Genomic DNA, 9,815 nt, shown 5'->3' on the forward strand with positions numbered 1-9,815 from the left:
AATATCAAGTTCAATAGTGTAAACACATTATATAGCTTTTGATAAGAAAATACAACTTTTGGATATATGCTCAAGCTTAATGGTGTACATCATTGCAAAAATATTTGAATTATATTTGCTTTGCATAAGTTATATATCTCTTGCTATTCTATTTTGGAACTAAAAATATATAAACCATTGAGAATTTGGTCTTGCTCGTTAGTACTTCTTGTAAAAAGATATTTGAAAAAAACTTCATACACATCAATATGATTTTAAATATAAAAAAATGTTTGATTTATATATCCAAGTTATTTTATTATATCATGAGTTACAATATGTGAGTGTACATATATAAAATAATAATCTACCCTTAGATTGTATTTCTAGGATATTAACAAAAGCAATAAAGAAATATCTATAAGATAAAACTACAAGAAAGTGATTTTTTTATTTTTCATGGTTTTCAATTTTCTTCAACTATATCTAAAATATTTTTAAATAATATTTTCCACCTTTGGGGTAATGTTCACTACTAGATTCAATTATGTGATAATGTTATGATATTTATTTTTAATAAGACCTTACACTTGTTAAAAAGGTAAAAAAGTCCTTCAAATATTTTTAGTGATTTGATTTTTTAAAAAAATAATCAAAAATTTGAAAGCTCATTTTCTTTATTAAAAATATTTTAAGATTAAAAAATATTACAAAATGAGAAAAAATAATGAAAAATGAGACTTACATGTACAATACAATTAGGGCAGTTGGTGGATGCAAGTCATATTTTTTGTGTTTTTTCTCATTTTTGGGGATTATTTTTAACCTCAAAATATTTAAAAATAGAAAATAAGTTTTACATTTTCTAAAAAATATCCAGTTTTTGAATAAGATATTTAAAATTTTTTTATTTTAAAACAAGTATAATGTCCCATTAAAAATAAAGATCAGAACATTATCACATAGTTGAATTTAGTAGTGACCATTACCCTAAAGTTTAAAAATCCTAAAAAATAGTAACACCCCTAATTGGGCCATATAGTAAGACATATTTTTTGTCATTTAAAATTATTTTTAACCTTATTTTAGCTTTAAAATATTTTTAAAATTTAAAATGAGCTTAAATATTTTGAAAAATAGTTTTAAATTCTTTTCAAAGTGTAACTTTATTATGAGTTTTTAGAAAAAAATAACAAGTGTAATATTTGATTGAAAATGAAATTCATCGCATTATTACATAATTGAATCTAGTAATGAGCATTATCCTAAAGTTAAAAAATAGTAGAAAAATCAAAGACTTTAATTTTAGGAAAAGAAAAATTGAGAAAATCATTAGAAAAAATTCGATACTATGAGAATAGGGAATTCAACCATGGCTAAAATCCAGTATTTGCATTGTATCATAATTTCTTATTCTTTATGGTTTTTTAGATACTCTTTATTAATATGACTTGATACAAAGATTGCTAGATAGCTTAGAGTGTCACTTAATGGAAAGATCATTTTAGGTAATTTAGAGTCTCTTAAGCATAGTGAGGCTTTGAAATTTTTTGGCTAGTCCTTTGCTATTTTTTCTATCTATTGTTAGATAATTTGAATCCAATAAGGACTACCTTTTTGAAGAGATACTACATCAATATATCTTTGCTACATAATTTCTATATTCTAGACTATCTTTTTGAAGAGTTATTGAATATAGAGTATCTTTGCTAAATAATATCTTTTATCCTTTTGAGCTATAGAAAAAGATTGAAGAGATATTTAATGGCTATGTCTATTATCATGGGTTTCTTATAAGAATTTGACTATCAATAACTTATTTATTCAACTCCATTGACTTATCAAAAGTTTATATTAGTGTATATATGACTATTAATGATCTATTTATCTAACTCCATTAAATTGCATGTTATTTCATGTAGAGAACTTTGTATAATATCCTACAATACTTTTCAAACCATTTTTAAAAAATAAATAAGATTATGAATGTTCTATAGTAAAGGAGATATATAATCACAACGATTATTTTGATGCATATTCCTTGTAAAATGTGAGATATATTACATTTGAAGAATGATATACAAGGATAAGGTATTAATAGTGTAGTGATACTTCCAATACTAAAATTAGTCTGCATTAGAATTAGAGTTTTGAGAGGAAGAAATAGAGTCAAGTCCATTCTATTTCTTCTTACAGTCTAAGGAAAAAGATCTTAAGAGAGTGCTAAGGATAGTGTAAAGTATCAGATGTGATTTTGGTAAGAAAGTTTATAAAAAATTATAATCTTCTCTAAGAAAAACTGAAAAACAAAGAGAAGAGGAGAGAACAATGGTTCAAATGATTGTAGATGAAAAAAAAAACATGATTTTGGTGGAAAAATGTGATAACTAGAATATTCAACAGAAAGAATTATAAATGAAAAGTGACCCTTGATAGGAGTTCACGTCCTTGGGTATTTAATGATTGACCTCTTAAATGAATAATAAATTCTCTCATTAGTCATGTCTAAATGGCTAAAACCCTCAGTGAATTAGCAACTTAGTCATTTTAATATCATATTAGAGAATTTGAGAATCTCCCAAGTTCCACTTTCAGATAAGGAGTAAAGATTTGACCAAGTGGCTAAATCTTAACCACATAATTGAGAGTGGGACTTGGGGGATGGTTTCCTAAATTAAACCCTTGGAGCTTTGTTTGGGTAGCAAGTTATGCCTTCAATAACCTATTAAGACTAATATGTTGCAAATCTCTAGCAACTTTTGCAGCAATTGGAAATGTGCCCTTATGATCTCTTGCACTTCGTCTTATTTGTTCATCCATCAAGTCAAACTTTTTAAGCTTGTTCTCATCAAAGTGCTTAAACTTTAAAGCCATAAAAAATAAACATCCTCCATTAGAATATGATTTTCAATACAAAATATATCCCAACTCATCTGCACTATAGCCTCACGTTTTCTCTAGTCTCCATTCAAGCAATGATCCACTAGCTAGTTAGCTTAGCACTTGAGAAATCCTTACCCTTTTCCAATCTCTCTTTCACACCCAAATGTCTTTCACAATCACTTTCATTAAGAAAAGATGGCAATGTCTAGCAAATAACGTTGTAGACATGGGAGAGATATGATGCACCTTGCCTAAAACATAAAAATGAAAGCCAAATCCCTAATTTAGTTCTCTCTTCATAGTTGCAAACTCAAGATTGTTCTCTCATGCTCGTTTCATGTGTAAGAAGCCATGCCAATTGCATTCTCAATCAACTATGCAATAGAAAACCAATCTATACTTGCATCTTTGGACAAATTGAGGACTATCTACACATATTCTTGCTAGAAATCCATAATGTTTTGACTTTAAAGTCACATTTTGCACATTTATGAAGTTATTTAGTACAATAAAATGTATTTTTTTCTTATTTATATATATGTGTAGATATATGTGTCATAGATGGAGGCTTAGCTTTCATAACCCTTTCTTGAGAGATGAATAGAAATGGTCAGCTACTATTAACATAGCCAATTTAAATAAACCATGTTCGTTAGCTTTCAGAAACATGAGAGAGAGAGAGAGAGAGAGAGAGAGAGAGAGAGAGAGAGAGAGAGAGAGAGAGAGAGAGAGAGAGAGAGAGAGAGAGAGAGAGAGAGAGAGAGAGAGAGAGAGAGAGCCCATTAAATGAGCCATGATTTGCGACTCTCTTCTTATTGTTCATGTGCCATATCTTTAGACTTAACATTGAGATCTGATGGGCCCCTTTCCATGTTGACCAAATGGGGGGGGGGGGGCATACCGATATGTATCATAGCCAATTTATTAATGTGACAAGAACAAATATATAATTAGATATTAACCAAAATTTCCACAAGCAATAGAGAAGTACATGTGCAAGAGGTAGGAGCCTGGATGGACTATGTATTGAAGAAAAAGAGCAAAAATGCAAATTAGGGGTAGTAATAGAGTAAAGATTTGCCTCGCACCATCTTAAGAGGTCCAAAAAGGGGAGAAGTTTAAGCTAATTTTATGTTCACCTTCTTACTTTCATTTATAGCGCAATAGACCAATCCAAGGAGAAACTACTGGGAGGGGGGCAAGAGCACTGACAACAGAAGGCTAGGGCATGATTACTTCAATTGATCATCTAATCATGAAGGGAAAATGGGAGGAGTTTTGCATGTGGAAAGATAGTATTTTGATATAGAATAAAGCTTGATCTCTCCTCTTCCTTTGCAGTTGAGTGGCAACTTGTCTCCTTTGAAGAAAATGGATGGGTGACAGGATGGGGTTGATGGTGTAGAGAATAATCACTTGGTAATGCTTCACTGGAAATGCTAAAGGAGAGACTGGACCTTGACCTTGGTTGTCTTGCATGCATGATGTAAAGCTAGCTTATCCACATTGCTTGTTCCATTATGCCGGCATAACGAAGGACAGCCAAAGAAGCCCATGACAATGCAAGTCAGTGCTGAGTAAACGATGAACATTGTTGCTTCACATGTGATTTTTCAAAAGCATTATATTTTGGGATTTTTAAAAGGCATGGTAGCCTCACGGAGCACAATCAAAAGCCCATAACATGGAGCCAAAATTTCAAGAGCTCGAGACTAAGAAAATAGAAAATTTGGATGCCATATACAAGGAAGGATCATCAAAGAAAAGGCTTGATAGCAAGCTTGTCCAACAACAAACTCAATCTAGTGTGCACAACATTAGCAAATGACCTATCTACTTGGATGTTGACAAAAAGCTTTAATATCTTTATATTTGAGTAACTAGTTGGACAAGTATTCTTGGAATTGCAACCAAGTTGTAAGACCAAGGAGGCATACTTGGAGTAGTAGTAGACAATTTCTCTCACTAGCCAAAATGTACCACTTGATGCTTTCTTGGGATTGTAGCTTGATATCCAACATGTAAAACTCAAGCTCTTCCATGTGACATTTGATGTAAACTCAACCTACATCTACATGAGCTAAAGAATGTCATGTTTGGGAGAGTGTTAAAAGCATTTCGGTTTCGTATATGTATTGTTATGGTCCAAATTTGTAAGAATAAGCACTAAATGTTAGCCATGGAAAAGAACATGAGTGCTAGCTCTAAAGTGGTTGGAAAAGGGGAGATATACCCATGTGAGAGATATAACTACACCCATGTGAGGTTGGATTCATATGACTATGACATCATTGATGATGTAATCAACAAGTCATGTATACCTATATAAGTGACTCCTTTCTCACAATGTAACAAGCTCTTATGAAGGACTATGAATCTATTTTGTATCTAACTTGTGTCTTGCTTAGTTATTCTCTCTCTCTCTCTCTCTCTCTCTCTCTCTATGTCTCTCTCTCTCTCTCTCTCTCTCTCTCTCTCTCTCCGATTATCATAATCTCCTGCTTGCACAATAAGCACTTTCACTTTTCAACCACCATGAAAGCTAGTGCCTTTTGATCTCCATGCTTTGATTTCTAACGTGTATGAGGCTCCATGACCATGCGAACTGTAACCCTCTCTGGTCAACTCTAGCAATTATGAAGTTTGAGCTGAAGAAAACTATTTAGTCTTTTCTACTTCATGTTACGTAGGTGCAAGATTAGCTTTGAGACATGCATTTTTCTCTTTCAAGCTCATCATTTGGGGACCATGCTCTATAAGCTCCCTCCAATTTTGATGGAGTAGCCAAAGCTCTACATGCCTCAACATCATCGACACAATTGAGCTTCGATCATATGTCCTTAGTGTTGCTTGAGCATGAGGCATTTTTGAGGTTACAAAGGAAGCTTTCATCTCAATACGGTGGCCATAGATGAAGGAGAAGAAGAATTAGTACTAGGATATGGACTCATTCAATAGTTGTCATTCTCATCCTTCAACTCCAACTCCAATTCATGGCCTTCTCTAGTGCTTAGTGTTTGGTAATACATGACATCCCTCATGACTCTCCTATGCCAAAGAGGGAGTTTGAAGTTCCTAGTCCAAGTTCAAATGAGGGGACACTTTGGATAAAGGCAAGGAGTCCATAGTTATGTAGGCTACTACAAAGGCATTCTTAACAAACATAGAGAGCTACTATGATACCTTTATGTTTTCAGGATCTAGTATGATCAATATTGACATCTTCTCTCTAAGCTACCTCGTGGCTTGATCATCCCCATTTCTTGGATATTCATGGTCCATTCTAATGGTCATTGTTGTATGTATTATGATGAGTCATTATCATTGTATATTGTATTGTACCAAAGCACCCATGATTTAAGAGAGGGTGTTAGAGGGATTTGGCAGTTCATATATGAGTTTGTGCATGTTCTAGTGGGATGTCATTATCTTTATCATTAATGTGGGCATTGTATTATTTGGGAATGTTTTATGGCTGAATCGCATATTTTATGCAAGAGTGCTTCATTTTTATGGCCCTAGTTTGTTGGTTGACCAATTTAGAATCTCATCCTATTTATAGGACTAATGGCTCCCTCATCATTCATTTAACATATGCCACATGCAGGTCCTACTGGAGAAAGGGAACTTATACCAATGTGGCCAATGACTTATCGTTATTTCTCTACTATCTCTTGTCTTGGTTTATGGATTCCACTTTTTGAGCATTTCTCCTTTGAGTTCTTTTGTATTGTTCATGTTTCTTTGCAGTGTCTCTATTTTCTCTTGTGTTTGTGTACTCTATTACAACAAATTCACTTGATTCCATCACTTTACCCTATTCTAGCAAGATCATATTTGAAGAACACATCGTTGTTATACTCAATTACTTGTTGACATGCTAGCTAATACATGCAGAATCTTCTTGTTGTGAGGTGCCCTTTTGTGTTCCGCTATTGACATGTTCATTTTGTGGCACTAAGATTGTAGGAAAAGAAGGTACAAATAAGTAAGCCAAAGCTTTCAAGGCATGTCTTGGCCTTGTGTGCCCCGAGTATTCAAGGTAATGATAGGGGCTAGGGTATTGAGTTGGAGCCAACTATTTGAGGCTACTTGACTTCTCTAGCTTGAGAAGGCATATGTACAATGCATTGGATTGTATGTCCATTCTTCTTTTCTCTATGTTTCTTTTTTTTAATTTCTATGTTTTTTTACTTCTTCATTTTTTCTTTTTCATTCTGTCAAACACCTTGATTACATCAAACTTTATGCTGTGCTTCCTACATGAGATCAAAAATTCAAAAATTGATGAGGGTGACATAATTGCTCTCAAGCTTCGTTACAACCACTTGAGTGCTTTATAATATAATGAGGGCCAATATGATAGGCTTTGAGATTGAATATGTTTGATCATTATAAAGTTGTTCAAGAACAAGAACCAAGCTCTCTAAGGATGTTATTGAAGATCTCTAAGCTCATTAAAAAAGCAATGAAGTGTATTTTCTTAAAGAAGTTCAACATTGTGTGAAGTCGATCATCAAAGTACTATTTGCTTCAAGAATAGAAAGGGTTGGGCTCAGTTGATGGGTCTTAATGGCTTCATCTTTGACTTAAATGATTAAGCAATGTCATAGTGGTCAAGTTGATAAATGATGAGTGAAGTGAGTACATTCTCACCCCCTCTTAGCTACTACCATAGTTTGGAGCAATCTAGAGACCCTTCCATTTACTCTTTTATAGGTGTATTCACACTTTGTATCTTATAAGATCATCTCTTGTTCTTATCATTCGCAATCACTTGATCAAATTGTAAGTGCACATACACAAATAGATCAAGAATAGATAAGCCTGAGAATAATAATGGATTTTCTATTTGTCATGTTGAATGCAATCTTGGTGTGAGGATAAAAGCTTTCACTTTTGAGCTTTGAGATTGCTTATATACTAGGAGGAGGGGATTGTTTATATCTATATAATGGTATTAAGATTCAAGAAAACCATTGGTAGAATTTTGGGTTGAATTGATGTGAAGCATACTCATCCAAGTCACGTGGTTTGATGCCTAAGTAGATGTAGGTAATTCTATCATTAGACCATCTTATGTTCCTGGAAGCATGAAGCTCTTCTTTAGTCACTAAGAAAGGATGTTGCTCTATATCAACATCAAAATCCACCATCTTAGATATTGTGACCATCACTTTGAGGTATGTTGGGGCAATATATGTGGGGTCATATTCAATCATCATGGACCTTCCATGTTTAGTGTTTCCATTATGTAGTTGTTCTTACACTCTGTTGATAAATAGGACTTCACTTTATACTAGGTTTATAGGTGACTATGAGACATGTATGCTTTATTGTGGACTTAGCTAGGTTTTGTTTAATCTCTTTGACTATTCACTCAAAATGCATTCATTTTCTTTCCATGTGAACATTAGGACTTTGGTGATTAGTACTTGTTTCTCATCTAAGACTCGTATATCCAATAGTTTGTAATTACGTGTTAGCAAAATGATCATAACATCAACTTGTTTAAAGCAATGAAGTAGACATGTACTACTTTGCTTCATGAGTTCCTACATTTCAATAATTGATTCTTTAACATAAGGTGAAAGCATGGTAACCTTTTACAAATAACATGTGGAAAGTGCTAATTAACATAGCTTTGGCTATTCTTATTAGATCTAAATATTAGGCACCAAATTTTTTTATCATGTTATATATCCTTGGGAAAAAAATACTCAATGTATGATCTTTGACAAATTATGCATTGATTAGCAAAAAATTTACCTCATGTCCATTTTTACACTATTACTACTAATAAGCGCAAAAGAATAATGGGTTTTCATGCTTCAACCTCATACTTTGGTTTAGGTCTAGGAGGTTTACCATACTTTCATGAGGGCATGTATTTTTATTGCTTTGCTTTGGCATAATTAAGTTGTGTACATGTGAGGTGCAAGTTTACAGCATGATGATAGGTCCAAAACCTAAGTTATGGAGTGGGAAACCTTGGCAAAAGTTGTGACTAGTTATGCAAGGTAGGTACTTGTGGGTACCTAATGTCAATTTTGTCTTAGAGTATTAAATGTGCCTTAAAAATGATTTGTGGTGTCATTCGACCTAGGGAAAATTTAATCATCTAATTCTACACTAAGGCCAAATGAAAGTTAAAATAACTTTCAATTTTAAAGGTCTTAGGACATTGAATGTGGATGGGTTGAGACCAATTAACGGGTAGGGATGATGATTTTTAATTTCAAGCCATTTAATAATTGTTGGCAAATTAAGTTTAGAGGATGAATTTCATTTTAGAAGCTATAATCGTCAAGAGCCAAAGATGAAACCTACAACATTTGTTTCCCATTATGGACCAAGCCACAAATGAGTATGTGTATCGGCCATCACCAACACTATGTGTTGGGATAAAGGGCAGTGCCCGTGCCTGCACGTAAGGGCTAGGCTATACATAGTACATATACCTATCTAAAATCATTATTGAGGTACACTCTTCAGTACAACAAATCGTGTGTCTCTATCTCTTCTCTCTCTCTCAACCTGCATCTCTACATAGAAGCTCCGTTGCAGCCAACTCAAAAAATGGTATCAAAGATTGGTTCAAGCAATCAAGAGCTTGGCATTTCTTCAGGTGTAGGAGCTTGAAGTTGAAGAAGAGTTCAGTGTGAAGAGTTTGCATGCAAGGCAGCAAGGTTTGAAGCTTCTTCTTGGAGCTTGAAGCTTCCCTCTTCATTTGAGCTTGTTGGCAGCCATCATTGGCCACTTGGGGACCCTCCCCATCATCTCCAACACTTGGACCAACATTCTAATCTCTTTAGGCTGAAGGCACCATCATCATGGGTATGTAGATCTGGTTTTCAGCATGCTCACGACCTACAACAACTGCCCCTCTTCATTTGGCATTATGGTTGTGCTCCATACTTTGCATCTAATGCTTAGCATTGAGCATTGAAGTG

This window comes from Lygodium microphyllum, chromosome 23 (genome assembly GCF_053477565.2).
Source record: "Lygodium microphyllum isolate KBCC chromosome 23, Lygodium_microphyllum_v1.1.10, whole genome shotgun sequence".
In the NCBI taxonomy this organism is placed as follows: domain Eukaryota; kingdom Viridiplantae; phylum Streptophyta; class Polypodiopsida; order Schizaeales; family Lygodiaceae; genus Lygodium; species Lygodium microphyllum.